Source organism: Nothobranchius furzeri, chromosome 2 (genome assembly GCF_043380555.1).
Source record: "Nothobranchius furzeri strain GRZ-AD chromosome 2, NfurGRZ-RIMD1, whole genome shotgun sequence".
Classification (NCBI taxonomy): domain Eukaryota; kingdom Metazoa; phylum Chordata; class Actinopteri; order Cyprinodontiformes; family Nothobranchiidae; genus Nothobranchius; species Nothobranchius furzeri.
In genome coordinates, this window is record NC_091742.1 from 10,554,991 (window position 1) to 10,570,937 (window position 15,947).

At 39.5% G+C, this 15,947-nt stretch overlaps 1 long non-coding RNA gene across 1 annotated transcript in view; it reads left to right on the forward strand.

Annotated features, from left to right (window-relative positions):
• Positions 1 to 15,947, forward strand: part of LOC139066324 (uncharacterized) — a 108,447-nt gene that overhangs the window by 67,769 nt on the left and 24,731 nt on the right. Inside the window, exon 3 of the long non-coding RNA XR_011519239.1 lies at positions 11,634 to 11,731. This is a non-coding gene — a long non-coding RNA (uncharacterized lncRNA). The remainder of the gene's footprint in view (positions 1 to 11,633; positions 11,732 to 15,947) is intronic.

Here is a 15,947-nt window from a genome sequence, read left to right on the forward strand (position 1 = left end):
ATAACAAGAATCTCATTTTAGACCAGTTTTAGTGCGAAGGAATGTGTCAAGTTAACTGAAAAGTCCATTTTCAACCCAATTTGGAAAGAAATATATACAATTATTATGTAAACTACCCTTTTCACAATCTGAGACAACAGAGTAGGTAGCAGATGAACGTTCTTCTGTAAAATGTTTCCAAATCTCTGGATTTCACATAACAGAAGGATTAATATTCATTATAATCAGATCAGCCACTGCTTATCAGTCAGATGTTGTTTTGGCCAAAAGACCTCTAAAATAAAATATGGTAGTTTGCTTAAAATGAAACTTATGCTGTGTTTGAAAAATGGATTTTGTTTAGTCTGCTGAGGTCTTTGTTTACGTTTTACAGTAATTTTGTACAATTCTTCGAAGTTTACATTTAATAAATCAGTTGGTCTTAGTTTTCTCCTACAGAGGAGCACACGGGTGTCTCCAGGGTGATTGGCAGGTGTACGTCTGCATGTCCTTTCTGATAAGGTCTTCCGTGTGGAGCCAATTTTTCTCAAGGCTGAAACGTCTAGAGAGTGTGAATCATCTCAAAAGTCAACGACTCGGCTTGAATATCAAAATTATCTTATCTCTTTCTTCCTCGTCTTCAGACTTCAGATAAAATGCAGGAGTACGTGTCCAGGTATTTGGAGGTAAGGAGCTGAAAGAGTAAGTTTTTGTATCATATGGATGCTAAAATAGCTCCAGATAAATAAAACCCTAGGTGATAGGTGAAGACGAACACTTCTAAGAGGTTTAGAATTTCCCAGAAGTCACATGATCGTATGTTTGGTCAGTTTTGACTAAACAAAATCAGCTGATTTCAACTGATCTGATAAGTAGAAAAGTTTTTTACTTTACCACTGCTTAATAACTTTTATACTATAACGTGATATGTCATTAAATGATTGTGACACCACATTAATAACCATTGTAATGAGGGGGTAAATATTGTTGCTTTTAAGCTTAATATGTTACCTTTACTTATGACCAATAAGATGTGATATTCTAAATATAGGATATCAACCTTATTGGTCTTTAAATGTTTAATCAGAAGATTCTTGAATTTTTTGCTTTTTCAGTGATCAAACACACTTCGTATTAATTCAGACAAAGTCAGGTTTATAAAAAGTAAGACATTTTTTTTCTAAAATAAAAACAAGACAATTTATAAATAAGACGAATGTGATGGATGAATATAAGTGGATGGAATGTGATGTATGATGCTTGAATGGTGTGTATCTATCAGAACGTTGTATCTAGAAGAAACTGAGTTCTGGGTGTGAAAATAATTTGTGGTTGTTATAAGCTAAAGAGTTGATTTATCAAAACGGCATTAGACACAATCTTGCTGTGGTCTACAGACCCCTGAGGAGACTCTCTTGGATCCGAGATGTTGTGGGAGTCGGGTGACCGCAAGGTACCGAAGTTCGTAGAAAAAAACGCAGTACGACCAGGTCGGTCCAGAGTCGTCTCCCGGATCACAACAGGTAGTTGTTTGCGTCTATGGAAGGATGGACTCTGAAGGAGTCTTGGCTGTGTCAGCTGTAGCATGCAACAAGTTTTGACAACTTGTCAAGAGATGCGGTGGTTAGAGAGTTTTCCCCCGGTGGCCAGTCCGGAGTTCTGCTCAAAAAGTAACTGAATCACTCAGTAAGTGATTCTGTTTTAATATTCCCATTTTATGATTACATGGCCAATCAGGACAAAAGAGGTTAAGAGGTGTTAACTGTAATGGAGATAAAGAATTACATTTTAATTAATGACCAGAGATATTACTGATCCATATCTGGCATGGACCCCATCTCTGGACACTGGGCTTTTAAAATCAGAAGAGTGGTTCTTTTTATTACAGGGAAATTTAAATACACTTTGCATGAACTGAGAGACAAGAGAAGAGAGAGAGACATCCAACATTTAAGCAAAATTTATTATCTAAATGATTTAACAGTTTAACAGGACTAACTCTCTAGTGATGGATGTTGATGGAATGGAATGTGAGATGGAGTGTGTGTTGGTGCGATGTCAGTTCAGAACCTCCGTTCGGGAGAAGCGACTCTGAGTGGGAGATGATGTTTTGCTCCTAACTGATCAACGTTTGAACCTTGGTCAGAAAACACATGAGACGCTATCTGTGCCGTTCTACATTACCCGTCAGTGGGACTTCCGTCTTAGATCAGGCTGCCAGGTTCACGACCTTCCACTGGTACTGGAGCTGATGAAACAGCGTCCTCAGCATGACAAGCTAGTCTTTGGATAGTCTCCAGGTAAAAAGCGGCAGGTGTTTCACAGCGTCAAAAGGGACCCCCCTTGGGGTCAGTGAGTTCAGCTTTTATTCTGAAGGAACCGTTGTTTTGTTGATAACAACGACAGGATTTCCCAGCTTGGCAGTTCTCAGCTTAAAAGTAAAAAGTACAGATGGCCGGTCCGTACTCCACTTAGCAATGATGAACTTCAGAGGATCTTGAGAGCTGGATGAATACTGAACTCAAAATGGCGTTGTTCTGACTTATTAATCTTGATGTTTATTATTTTGGACGAATCACAGCTTACAGATTAAATAAACACCACAGAGACTCTGCCACGCTTCAGATGTGAAGGTTCTGATTGGATTTGCGACCCGAATGTGTCATGATTATTTATTTTGTGTATCAGGTGACTAGTGGCTACAATACGTCATTTCCTTATTAAACATTAATCATAACATTGTGATTTCACAGATCGGTCACATGGTTATTATTGACTAACAGTTTTTTTGATTAGCTTTATTAAAATAGAGTTTTTTGATTAATTAAAACAAAAGAGTTCATTCTTCGTTCTTCTGTCTTCACTGCTGGAATGGAAACATTAGAAGTGAATGCATGACCTTGAGGCTGTTTCATGCATACTGACACTGTGTCAAACAGAACAGCTGTTAGAGGGGAGAAATGGCTCCTTCATCACGTTACATAACAAACAAACCTCACACACGCCTTTTCCAGGTACAAAAGATGCTCTGATTTGTGGATAAGAAAATATCTATGTGCGTGCAATTACTTTAACTTGCGTCAAGGAGGTATGGTGAGTGTGTGCTTGTCCAGTCAGTACGCTGATCAAATATATGGGTCATATATTTCATTTCATCCTTATTAATCTAAGCACAGATTAATCGAAACATTTAATTTAACCATATTGTCCATTTCATTATATGATTAGTTAACTCGTATTGTTCATTTCATTATATGATTTAATTATGAAAGTTCATCCTTTCATGAAAGTGTGCAATCCTGCAGTCTTACCAAAAGAAAGCTTTGTTTGGGAACATAGGCTGACATCTTGTGCCCCTGAAATGTCAACAAGGACTGCAGAATCTTCTGGGCTTTAGAAGACAGAATAGAAACGCCACTCAGATAGTGAAATTATGTCTGTAGGTGACCGGACATTGTGTAGATCAATATGTAGGTGAAAACTGACCCTTTCTGGACATTACACCATTTTTCACCTTTTCAATGTTATTCTGTTGGAAGCTTACCTGATCGCACCAGAGACAACTGCTGCTGTTTGTTTACGCAAGCAACTCAAATCTCTAGCAGGAACATGTTTACATGTCATCTGCATGTTTCTGTGAAAGACTTATTAAATACGGATCATAACAGGAAAACAATTTGCGTAATCTGAGTAACGCAGGATGTTCATCCAAACAGGCGCCGGCTCTCTCATTTAGCGCTTTGTCCTTTTTTATTATGAATGAAACAATCCTGACTTAAATATGTGGATTAGAGTCATAATAGATGAAAGGTGTTTAATTTAAACATGTGTGGGTGTGTGAAGACACACTTTGGTTTCCATCCCTGGAAGCGGTTGCATATTTTTTTTGCAGTAGTCACAGATAATCCGTTTTAACCGTACATAAAGCCTCGAGTGGAGGGGAAGGTTTCCGTGGCAATCTGTGACTCCCATTTGCAAATATATTTTTCTGCTGAATTCATACTTCAGTCAGCTGAAATTCTTAGTGGGATTGTGTTTGGAGAGCTCTGGTGTAAAAATCTTAGTAACGGGATGTGGAGGACTTCTCCAGAACACACAGATTCTTCAGCAAATTTTATCAGATAAACTTTGTAAAATGGCAGCATTCATACATTTCATTTCATCACATCCCAGCTTTCTTATAGCACCTCTGAGACAACCCATCACAGCTGCAGCTAACATACCAAACATAAACTGTGAATAAAATCTGTTAAACACAATGGCGCTGTGAGGAATGCTTAGTTAGCTGGAAGCACATAAAGGCCAGACTTATGGGGTGATCAATAGCTGGAGTTTTAATTATTAAGTGTCCAAATATGTAAAGTAGCGACTGTAAATCATCAGAGCTAATTAGGTAATGAAGGTCATTGTTCTAGCGTGTCTCACACCACCTGCAGGGCGTTGAGTCCAATAGTCAAATGTAACTAGGAGTCGTAATGAGCTGCATGTGGGTTTTTTCTTTTTAGAGTAGCAACATTTTTCTGCACAAACTGTTACATTTACATAAATATCTTACTATCAGGAAGCTACAGTGAGCAGATTTTTCATAAAGCTTACATATTTAGAGCAGAGTTGTTCCAAATGTTTCTCTTCTTGTCCCTGAGATTACCATCCCTGTTAATCCACCGCTCAAAAGTAAAGTTTGGGGTCAAGTGGATGCAGCAAATAAGTTAGGCATACAGAAATAGTTAGAAATAAAGATGTTATGGAGCCAATTCACTTACTTATTTTTAAAAATGATCTGTCACTCAGTTTTTCATGCAGGCTGAATGTGAAAATAGTCTTCTACTCTTATTTCCTACATTAGGTTCTGATAGAAAATAGACGGTGAAACTCAAGGATTAGAAAATCCTGACAGTTCTATGTCACACTGTCACTTAACATTCATGGACTCACCCAACTTGACTCACGACAGGGAAGGCTGTTGCTGGTTTAGCGTCCAGGAAACAGCAGAGAACACCTTAGCTAGTATAAGCTAACTGTTAGCATTAGCAACTCCACCACACAGCAGAACTCTTCCAGGCGTGCGTTATTTGTGGAGATAAAACATCAACCTTGCGAGTCAGTGGTGGAGTTGCATGTTATCCAATCCGAGGTAAGATGTCCAAATACCAGGAAATAAGACAAATCCTGCCGTCTGAAGCTACGTTCTCCTCTGGCCTCTGTGTCCTCAAACAGGTGCACCGGAGCTTTTTTCCCCCCAGAGAATGACTTACAAGGCACTAATTCTTACTAACGACCACTGCAAATGTATTAAAATATGAGGGATGTTGACCTTTATATAAAGTGATACAGTTTTTGCTTTTCATCAAAAATACTTATAAAATGTAAAAGAGGAACATCTTTTGTAGTAATTCTGTCTGGTGGCATTTCAGCCGTTAAGTTTCAGGGTAATCTTGTGAGATTTCCCTCTAGTCTGGTTTAATGGAGTCTTCCTCCATTCTTATCTGCTCCCATAACAGGGTTCAGATCATTACGGTCCGGTTTCTGGCTGAAGGATTATTCTTTGAATGTTGCTGACACATTATTCTGTAGCAGTGGACTGAAAAGTCCTCCTTTTTTGTAAGACCTTGCAACACAATTGCAGAATCGGGTTTTATAATATTAATTTAGCTTTATGAAGTCTTTAACTTATTATCATTTTAATAAAAAAATTGAGAAGAATTCAACTGTTTAAGAAAGTTTTTATTTAGAAAACAGAACATTTCCAGCGATGCTAAACTTTTGAGCAGTATTGTGGATTTTCTAATAAATTACCTCCTGAAATCCTCATGCAGTATGTGTGCATCGGCTTCACTGATTCATGTTTTATTCTGTTAAACTCTTGTCGTTATTCAGGGAGACCTGTTTTTAATATGTAGCTACTTTAAATATTTAGTTTTAAACTTTTTAAACATTTAAATGTCTTTCATTTTTAGAGATTTGAACACCTAATTGGTCAGAAGTAATGTTTAGTTTTGTATTCATGAGGTTCTGCTATAATTCTAAGTAGCGAATAAAAAAACTTAAATACTCACCAAAATAAAAGCTCAGCATTCAGGAGGTTCAAGTGTATCAGGATGAGAGCAAAAAAGTAAATGCAAGATAAATGAAATAATATAGAAAATAATATTGGAGTTTAATACAATAAAACAACCTTCTGCATATGTTGAACATTGATTGTGCACATAAATATTGAGGTCAATCATTTATTAACCTAAATGTTTATCAATTTATGTCAAATTTAGAAGTAATTAATTAATTATATATATATATTTTTTTTTTTTTTATTGTTACTTTTTTGTTCAAACAACTTATAAATAATTTTAGATGCTGCAAAAATTCTATATATGTAATGTGGAGTTCATGCGCAGCAGGCGAGTCCTCATTTGGACAAGTAACGGAAGAAACTAGTGTCTCGCTTTTCTGGTTTACCCTGGTTATCTTGTGTTGGTAATAACCTGTTAGTGTGACAGGTCAGAGGTAAACAATCGATTACTAAATAACAAAGATTTAAATGCACATTTTTTGTGGCAAGTTGTTTAAATTCCTTTAGACATTTAAAAGACTATTTAAAAATGTGGTTCTATTTGTTCTTTATTTGCATAAATAATAAATCCTTAAAGGTTGAACTGGTTTAACAAAAACAAGACTGACCTTGTCTGGTCCAGACTTGTTTTCATTGGAAAAGTGATTCTATCACCTGAGAAAATCGGATGTGATCCAAAGACTGATTCCATTATTAATCACCTGCCATCACATGATCAATTTTTAATTTCCTGAATCAGTCACATGTTGAGGATTTTCAGTCTGGAGCAGAAAGGTGAGATGACATTCACCATAATGCACTGACTTTAGTTCTGCGTTCATTCATCCAGCCCGGTTTAGAGCGCCACGCTCGTTTTCTGTATGGATCAAAGATGCAGGAGGTGGTATTACCCAGCATGCACAGCTAAAAACTAGGTCTCAAGCTGTGGTTTGCGCTTTCTCTGGATATCATTAATTAGCTTTAAGATGTTGCAGAGTCACACATTACCTGGATAAATTCCTGAGATGCACACAAGTAAATAATCACTGATGTGGTTGGGTTAGTTCACACATCAGAATGTAAAACGCTGAACAGGAGTCGAACATTTTAGGTGTCCTGCATACACAACAGGCTCTCTCACCTCTTTTTTCCACCAATTAAGCTTCTCTCTGTAAGATGACCGTCATCCTTGTTTCCTCGATCGATGCAAACTCTGGTGGTGGTTGTCTTTGGGGCATTGAAGCTGCCATTGGTTTGAAAGTTAGTGAAAGGTCAAAAGCAGCACAAAAAACCCAGGATCACCCCCAGCAACCAGTGGAAGCGAGCTTTGTGTCCTGCAGAGAAATGTTCTGCATGCACAGTGCCAGCAGGCTGCCTTGAATGATGAATGACACCCACAGGAATGATTAAAAACTAGCATGCATGCTTGTAGTTGTGTTGTTGTTTTTTTTTACATGACAATATAGATTAATCTTCATATCCTTCAGGAATTAAACGTAAGTGGAAAAAACAACTAAGACAATCATGGAAGTGCTCTTTAATTCAATCCTGAAGAATTAACATGAATTTTCTCTGGTTATTGTGGAACTTTTACTCGTTTCAGTATTTTGTTAGTTTGAATTTTTTGGGTTGTTTTGTTTATATTTGTTATGGAAATCTTTGCTACAGATTATTTAGGTTCAGGTCAGGATGTCGAATCTCTAATTAGTTTTATTTATTTTCACCGTTCCCTAGATCTGCTGCTGCAACCGATCATCATCTAGGGGCTTTCTACCATCCATCTTTCCGTATGACATTCTCTTCCTCCTGTCCTCCCTTCTCTCCTTCCCTTCCAACTAATCCTTCCAGCTCTTCCTCCCGTCTACCGTATCCTTCCTGCTCTTGTTCCCTTCCACCCTATTCTTCCTTCTCTCCTTTCCTTCCACCTTGTCCTTTCATCTCTCCTTCCCTTCACTCCATACTTCCATCTCTTCTCCCCTTCCCCTTATCCTTCAATCTCTCCTATTCCATCTCCCCTTCCACCTATCCCTCTATTTCTTCTTCCCTTCATCACTATCCTTCCATCTCTCTTTCTCTTCTGCCCTATGCCTTCCATCTCTCCTTCCCGTCCATCCTTCACTTGTTCTCTTCCTCCCTATTCTTCCACCTCTCCTACCCTTCCACCCTGTCCTTCCATCTCTGCTTCCCATCCACCCTATCCTTCCTTCTCTCCTTCCCTTCCACCTTGTCCTTCCATCTCTCCTTCCCTTCCCCTTATTCTTCTATCTCTCCTTCTTTTCCATTTCCCCTTCCACCCTATCCCTCCTTCTCTCCTTCCCTTCCACCTATCCCTCTATTTCTCCTTCCCTTCATCACTATCCTTCCACCTCTCCTTCTCTTCTGCCCTATCTTGCCTTCCATCTCTCCTTCCTTTCCACCCTGTCCTTCCTTCTCTCATTCCCTCCTCACATCCCTCATACCATATCCTTCCACCTTTCCTTCCCTTTTCTTTATCTTTCCATCTCCCCTTCCTCCTATCCCTCCATCCTTTCTGCCTTATCCTGCCTTCCCTCTCTCCTACTTTCCAATCTCCCCTTCCACCCTATCCCTTTTCTCTCCTCCCCTTCCTCCTATCCCTCCATCTCTCCTTCCCTAAAAAAGTTTTTTTTAAAAGGCCATCTTAAAAACTTTCCAAACCAAAACCTTTTTATAGCTTTGTTTTTCTGACGAGTGCTGAGCGTGTTATAATTCGCTTTAGGAAGTGTCTGACCAGCGTGATGAACAGTTACTGATTTTTGTTGTTTGTTCTGTTTGATTTGGGATTAATTTACCTCCTTTTTCTCTTGCTGTGTAATCCCGAGGCAGAAGCTTGTGCTCTGCGGCTCAGAGCTCTGCTGACGAGGATATTGGACGTTTTATCTTTCATTTCATTACCGGCACATCTGAGTTTCAACTGCAGCTCAACATGATACGCTGCTGCGATGAAACCCGGGAGAATGTTCTCTTCATATCATCATTTGTCCTGAGGTGTGATTCATTTCTACATTAATAATTGCCGAAGCAAATAATGGCTGTAATGAGCCAAGGTTTCCGGGGGAGGAGGGGGCATTTTAATCAGCACGAACTCAAGGTTGATGCTTTTGTTGAGGAATTCTCTTTATCCTTCCAGATGTTTTGCTACTAAATCACTCCCACAGAAGTTACAGCATTACTTCTCTATGTAGTTGTTTTAATTATAGAACAGACAGATGTTCCAGAGCAGCAAACAATCGAATCTGACCCTGCAGATGTTTATTCTGTGTGAAGTTCTGAGTGTTTTGCAGATAAAAGTCTGAAGTTTCAACATTGTAGGTGTTTCTTTCCTGCCAAAGCTCATGATGTTCCTGTCAGATGTGAGTGAGGGGAATGCTGAGCTGCAGCACGGAAACAAATCAAAGCAAACTTAGCTGACAGACCTGTTTTATTAAAAGTGTCGATGTGAAGAACACAAGCTGCTCCCAGAAGCAGCCTCCTGCTTTTTAAAGCACTACGGAGGCATTTGTTTTAATTCCTACAGAGGCAGAAACACTGATTTTAAATCGTGTTGAACAGTTTTTTTAATATATCGAACCCCTGAGGGTCCAAACCTGAGTGCTGTTATTTTACGCTATTTCAGCTACACCCCCCCAAAAAGTGCTAGAAAATCAAATTATATAAGAGGAAATGAACAAATGTTACATCTGCTGTGCGTCCGTTAGCTGCAAGGTTTTACTGAGAACAACAAAAGCATCAACAGAGTTTAGTCTTTGGTGTTCGGTTTCAGTGTAACCACAGAAAATAAAAAATGGTGTCCATTAAATATGTTCTGAGAAATCTCCTTAAGCCCGGACCACACGGTGTGTTTTCCGGCCGTCCTAGACAAATCTCTTGTCGGGAACAGAATTGTGACAAAAACGGTGAACATCAGGGTGATTTGCAAGTCTGTAGCTGTCCAGTGTGACTGCCTATTGAGCAGCCTCACGACCAAAGCCAGCCTCCAAAAGTCTTCCAACACTGTTGAAAACCTACAACACCTGTCTGAAACTGACCAATGATTATACACCCAGGGATTGACACGAAGAGCTAGTGACAGGAGTACAATATGAGAGTAGATTTAGCAACAGTGGACCACTCCTTTTTGGAGTTGGGTTCAGAGTCTAAAAGAGGTCTTAATAGCAGCACTTTTAACTCTTTTCAGCTGTGTTGTTTTGGCTAGCTGTCTGCTTTTAGTGACGTATGCTCGATGGGCGCACTCCTGACGTGTCTGCTAGAGCGAGACGTTAAAGTAGGAGTCAAGGCATGGGTGGAGACTTATTTCATCTACACTTCCTGTTAGAAAAAAGCATCTGAAAGAGGCGTCGTCTGGCAGACCGAGAGCGCGGCACTAATTTGTAATCATCTTTCATTAGTTTTATATTTTTATTATGTTTTTATGTTAATCTATTTCATTATGATTTTATAACTTTGTTTTATTTTTATCTATGTGAAGCACTTTGTGATGAGTGCTATATAAATAAAATTTACTTGCTCACTAACATCTTGGACAAAGCAATATAATTGAAGATCCCATTCCTTATCTTAATATTAAACAGCTAATAAAACAGTTTTTTATCTGAGTATTTAAATACAAATCATGGCTAGAAAAACAAACTTAATGAGCACAGAAGGGCCTAAAATAAATAAAAATGGTTTTTGCTTCTAAAGAAAAGCCCTTAAACTGGATCACCTGGGACAGACATGACACCCAGCTCTGTTTCCAACACCGGCTTTATTAGCAAACATACCTCATTTGCCTCCTCCAGGATCTGAAAAGTGACTGTTTTTAGAATATTTGAAGTTGTATTTTGCTTCCTGTAAGTCCCTGTAGGATTTGTTTGTGTATCTCATCATTGGAGCAATACATTTACACTCTGTTAGTGTGAACAAACCGAGCACCATGCAGCGGCAGAGTATGACAGGAAGTAGAATCTTTCAGGGGTACAAAATGAAATATCGCTTAATAAAACCCAGAAGAGAGCGAGAATGAAAGGACAGTGATGCTTTACTCCTCACACCTGTAAACTAAGTGCTCCACACGGGCTTCTTAAAGTTTTAAATGTTCATTTTTCTGTTAAGAGTTATTTCACCTGCTGGACGTCGATCAAAGCTGAACCACAGAATGTAACCGTAGAGTTTTCCTTGCAGCCCACGGTGGGTTCATCTGTTCATCTGTGCTGGTTTTGTCTCGGGTCTGCACCTTTAAAAAATGTACCGCAGAAGTAAATCAGAAGCTTCTGTGGCTTTTATGTCCCTTGGAGCTCCTGTACTTCCCCCAAAACTGTCCCCCTGAGTGTAGTTCCCAGCCTGGCACTGCAATCCTCCTTCATCCTTTCTGCAGTTTAAATAAACATTAGTCCTCTGCAACTTTAGAACAATAAAACCCTGTAAGAGCAGCCACGTCAGTGCATGCAAATAGAGATTAGGTGCTGTTACATCCCGATCCAACCTGAGAAAATCAGACTAGATGCCTTAGAAATGGAAAAAACTTAATTCTGAAGCTAGAACATGATATGAAAGATACAGATGATTTTCCATTGGTGTTTTAATCTCTGTGTTATTCTGTGTTTTTCAGTCCTAAGGTTTTGGTGTGCAGTCTGAGGAGGAGGAACTGCTGAAGCGACTGTCCCGTTGTCTCACTCCAGAGGAGAACTGGTCCTGGATCAGGAGCAGGTAGGCACCACTGATCCTCTCCGCTGCCTGTTTCTGTGTTGCTCAGTTGCTGAAACAAACCAGAGTGTGATGCTGCTGGATTACAGCAGATTAAACGTTTACCAGCAGGTTGATCTTCTATTTTTCAGAAATGATGCACAGTCTTAAAAAATATGATGAAATTTGTTCAAATATGTATCAAATGAACCAAATTAGCACTTCTTTTTAGTTTGCTAATGGTAGCTGTGATGGCCATCTTGAACTGGGTCATAATCTGGGGATTATTTTCTGTACTTGGGGGTGATTTTGTAGAAGACGTGTCTGAATCCTGTTACTACAGCGGTATTGTTGTAATAGAGTGATGGTACTTGAGCAGACCAGATGTTCCTCCTCCCTGGTGGCTAATGAGCCCCACCTAATCCGACATCAGGTGGACTTCCTTGGCTATACAGTTGGGACAAAAGCTCATCTCGCAGCAACATTAGAGAACTCAGGTGGAAACGAAAGCAATAGTCCAACACAACAGTTTCCTGCACTTAAATAAAACGATGCTTCAGACGTTTGTGGTCCTAGTCTTCCTCTGATCATTCTTAACCGTCAGGTGTTGCTTTCATTGACTGCCCTCTTGTGACCTTTTTTTTTTCTTTTTTATAGATCTGTTAAACAACTTCAGCCCTGCTTAAACCTATGAAAAACATAATTTTCAGGATTTTAACCCTTCAAAATCCTGTTTTATTACTCTATATCATTCCTGGAATTTATGGAAAGAAAAAAAATGTTTTTCCAAAAAATCAATTTGTCTCCAGCCAGGTGCATAAACACACTAATTGTTTTGTTTTCTACACTTTGAAGTTCAGAGTGAAACTGTGTTTTATTTACTTTTCAGAGATGACTTTAATGCAAACAGCAGAAGATCTAAAGAAATGTGTAGAGTTTCTCGCCTGGGCTACCAATGGATAAATGACTGATTTTGGTGGTGAACAGTGAAAAAAAAACAAACAAATTTGACTACATTTCTCCAAAATGAAACCCTAATATCACACAATGATGATTGTTTTTGCAGATGCTACAGGATGAAAATCTGTTTTGTGTGGACGTCAGTGGGACGTTTTTGTCCTCTATAATCATAAGAAGACGGTAAATTTTAAATCTGTTGCTATGCAAAAACTATCCATTCATCGATTTTCAGCCGCTTATCCAGGGTCGGGTTGCAGGTAGGGCTGCTTAGTTAATCGAATTTTAATCCCAATTTTGATCTGAGTTTTGAACGATTACAAAAAACGAGCCGATTATTTTCTCCCCCCTCTTGCGCTGCTCCAAGTTGCAAATCAAGCGCTCCTCCCACAGTGTTGCCAACTTAGCAAATTAGTCGCTATTTCTAACATCTTTTCAGACCCACTTCTTGACATTTTAAATTCTAAAAGTACCTAGCGAACAATTTAGAAACATCTCTGGTAACCCTTAGTTACTTTCTGGAAAACTTGTTGACATTTCCTGCAGTTTAAGCAAAACACTGCCTGCACTCCGGACCGTCCTTCCCGACATTAGGAAAGGGAATGATGTAGTGATGTGTCTGTCGCAAATTAACCGGAGTGAGTGACACACACCGTACCTGCAGGCTTCTGAGCTGCTAAAAACGGCATATTGTGCACGTGCGGCACGCTAAACACACAGCTTGCCCTTGATTGCTGTGAGATCGGGTTAGGGGGTTGGGGGGTTGGGGGATGCAGTGCAACACCGATCGCTGTGGCTGGGACACTCTTTACATTAACTGATGGGACCTGTAAATGAATAGTTTAGAAATGGATAGAAATAAGTTTCTCACGCTGCTACTGTACACTCTCCTACAGCACCGCTTGACAGGACTAAATAAATATTATGCAACATTTTCTGACCGTGAGGGTAGGAATGTAGATCCACCGGTAGATCGAAAGCTTTGCCTTCTGGCTCAGCTCTCTTCACCACGACAGATCGGTACAACGCCCGCATCACTGCAGATGTACCACCAATCCGCCTGTCGATCTCATGCTCCAACTTTTCCTCACTCATGAACAAGACCCCGAGATACTTAAACTCCTCCACTTGGGGCAGGACCTCATCCCTGACCCGGAGATGGAATTCTACCCTTTTCCGAATCAAGACTGTGGTTTCAGATTTAGAGGAGCTGATTCTCATCCCACCTGCTTCACACGGCTGCGAACTGCTCCAATGAGAGCTGGAGATCACGTTCTGATGAAGCCAACAGGACCACACCATCTGCAAAAAGCAGAGAGTCAATCCTTAGGCCTCCAAAACAGATCCCCTCGCTGCACCTAGAAATCCTGTCCATGAGGGTTATGAACAGAATCGGTGACAAAGGACAGCCTTGGCGGAGTCCAACTCTCACCGGGAACGAGCCCGACTTACTGCCAGCAATGCGTACCAAGCTCTGACACGGTCATACAGGGACCTAACAGCCCATATCAGAGGGCTATGCAAAAACTATTGATGCAAAAATGTATATTTGTTTAGATATTTCTTAACAAAACCAAGAGTGATTTGTAATAAATGCCCCAGTCAGAAAAAGTGTTTTTTTTTTTTTTCGGAAAATAACAAATTTTTTTGTGTTTTTTATAAATTGCTGCAATGACATTAAGGAATCAAACTGGAATTTGAACGTTTTAGGTTCAAGCAGGGCTGAAGTTGTTTATCAGATCTATAGAAATAAGCAAAATCTGAATGTAAACATTTTTTATAGCCACATTTACGAGTGGATGTTTTTGTCCTCATGAGTCACAAGAAGGTAGTGGGGCCTTTTTTCATAGTGTTCCCTTGGTCTTTTTTCAAAATTCCAAATAGAATTTCTAAATTTGTCAAAAGAGGTTTTGCGACAAAACTTTTATACCATTTGCACAAACACTGCTAAAATGGTGTCCAAACGAAAAGGGAAAATCTGCCCAAATGGACTAAAATGTCCCCAATGATGCCTGAGGATTATTTTGAGACTGGTGAACCATTTAGTTGGAGAAACCAGTTACATTATCTTCCTCACACCTGCTTTAAACTGATCAGTCTTTACCAGACTTCTGCAGAACCCGCTGAAATTCCTAATGCAGTAGAATCAGGTGTGTTGGAGCAAAGACATGTCTGAAACACGCAGAACTGTCCCACGAGGACCTAGGTTTGGAAATTCTGCCCTTTATCTTTCAAAAGCTGTGGCCAAAACAGAGGAGAGCCTCATGTAAATGTCACGTTCTGACGGCTACAGGACACGCAGGTGTGTGTTGGAGCTCATCTAGCTGCATTTAGTGCTTTAAAAGTAAAATAGATGCACATTTTTACGTTTTCTAATAAAAGATGACATGACAGTGATGACGGCGGTTTTAAAGACAAATGAAAATGCACAATTTTTAATCTCCTATTCTTGATGCTTTGTTATAAATCAGGAAAATAAACCACATGAAGTCACACTTAATGCTTTTTTGTAATTATCGTTGCTGAAAAGCAGCGGGAACAACTTTAATGTATTAACCTTTTTATAAAATACTCTAGGAACTAGTTTAAAACATCCTCATGAACACGATTTCTTATAAAACTGCTACAAGATGCTGCTTATACAATTGAACAGGCTCACCATGTTGCAGCAAAAGGTCACTATTATTAATTTGTATTTATTTAATGCGTTTAAACATCTTATTAATGTTTTATAAAGTGTTTTAAACACCAAAGGATTTATTTAAATGTGCATAATGTAATATTTTGGTTTATTTCAAACCCAACAGCGCTGTCAGACGACTGGTTCACACTTATAACAGAAGCTGCAGCTCTGTGCATCAAGGTAAATTCTCTAAATGTTGGTGAAACCAAACCGTCATCTCTTCAGGTGATGACTCAGACGTCCATCTACATCCCAAAAGATGAGGGACACTCATTAGAGGACTAGTGAAAGGACAGGAAAGACGGGTGGTTTGAACTGGATAAAAATATCCAAACGTTTAAAACTCCAGACAAACAGAATTATAGACGAACACATTTCCAAACAGCTGATGCGGATTTCCTTCCCCAGCTCTCGGATCTGGATGTGATTGGATAATATTCCCTCACAACCTGAATGATGCTCACCCAACACCAGACAGACTTCCTCTTTCCCTCTCATCTGCTCTCTGACACCCCTCACTTCTCTCCCTCTGATCTCTCCATCCCTCCCTTCTTCTCTCCTCTGACACCGCCTCTCCCTCTCTCTTTACCATTGATTAAT